We start from the raw sequence: 1527 nt of genomic DNA on the forward strand, positions 1-1527 counted from the left end.
ATTGGTGCATTTATTAATAATCAGAACGTTTGACCTACATAAAGGGATTAGTGTATAACTTTAAGCTTTATATCACCTTGGTTTCTGAAACACGCTCACAATTGTAGATTTGTGTGACAGGAGGCTTCTAGGATATCACTGTTGATTTTGGATTACGTTCTTCCTTCTGAATGTGGAACCATATGGTTATTTGTGGCTGTGGGTTACAATAATTTCCAGTAGATGTTTTCTCAAAATTACCTTGTTGGTGCAAAACTATCTCAATGAGGAGTGTTTTTAGCTTTAACAATTAAGAATGTATATTATTGCTGAGAATCTGAACAAACTGCTCTTGAGGTAAAGACAGTACCCATTAAAAAAGTTTTCTTCAAACTCAACTGACAGCTATAATCATGGTGGTATGTCTACCTGTATCCCCCTTCTCACAGTCTGAAAAAGGTGACTGTTGAGCTTTTTGACTAAGTTTAAAATAGAAAATATTCATTGTTGGTCTGCTGAAAAATTAGAAACTCAGTCTGAATACAGTTTTATTTACTGTGTGATTCATTAGCATGATTGAAGACCAGACACTCCTATATGGCCTTAGATTGCCTGTGGTGTTTGAGGACAACAACATGAGATGCGACACCAAGATCATGGTTTACAGATCTGTGGTGGTTCCTGCTCTCCCATTATGGTTCTGAGATGTAGACTGTCTACAACAAATACCTCAAGGTACTGGAGCAGGACCATCAATGCTGCCTGCTCAAAATCTTGCAAATCCACTAGGGAGAAAGACACACCAACACCAATGTCCTCAGCCAGGTCAACATTCCGGCATCAAGGCACTGACCACTCCTGATCAGCTATGGTGGGCTGGGCACATTGTCCACATGACCAACCACAAGACTCCCCAAGCAGGTGCTGTACTCCCAGCTCTGAAACAGCAGGTGAGCCCCAGGTGAACAGGAGTGTTTCAGTGATATCCTCAAATCCTCACTGACAAAGTGCAGCTTTCCCACTGACACCTGGGAATCATTGGCCCAAGGCCACCCAAATTGGAGGAGGAGCATTGGGAAGGCATTGAGCACCTCAAGACTTGCCTTTGGGTAAAAGTTGAGCGAGGTGAAAACAGTGAAATGACTGACTTATGGACCAGGCCAGACCCCCTCAAAACATTTCAAGAAAGCAGCCCCTCTGCTAACTTTACTAGTTGTTTTAAGCGGGTATAAAGTGGATATTCCAGGAGAAATGCTGCTGGTCAAACTACTTAGTTTTAAACAAAACAGAATTTATTTTAAAGATTACCAAATGAAACACAAACAAAAGAGAACGGAATACCAAATAACCTAATCTGTCCAAAATTCCAACAGGTTATATCAGCTTAATGGTGCTGTTTCCAATACTTGCAACAATCCCTGTAAATACCCCTTGGCACAAAAGGTAAAATCAAACACAGCATCTTACAGAAGAGAAGTCACAGGGAGAGAGGACCAGCCTGGATCTGCTTCTTTGGGTCCAGCAACTTTTTCCACACTGCTGCTAAAA

This window comes from Chiloscyllium plagiosum, chromosome 19, assembly GCF_004010195.1.
Source record: "Chiloscyllium plagiosum isolate BGI_BamShark_2017 chromosome 19, ASM401019v2, whole genome shotgun sequence".
NCBI classification, from domain to species: Eukaryota; Metazoa; Chordata; class Chondrichthyes; order Orectolobiformes; family Hemiscylliidae; genus Chiloscyllium; species Chiloscyllium plagiosum.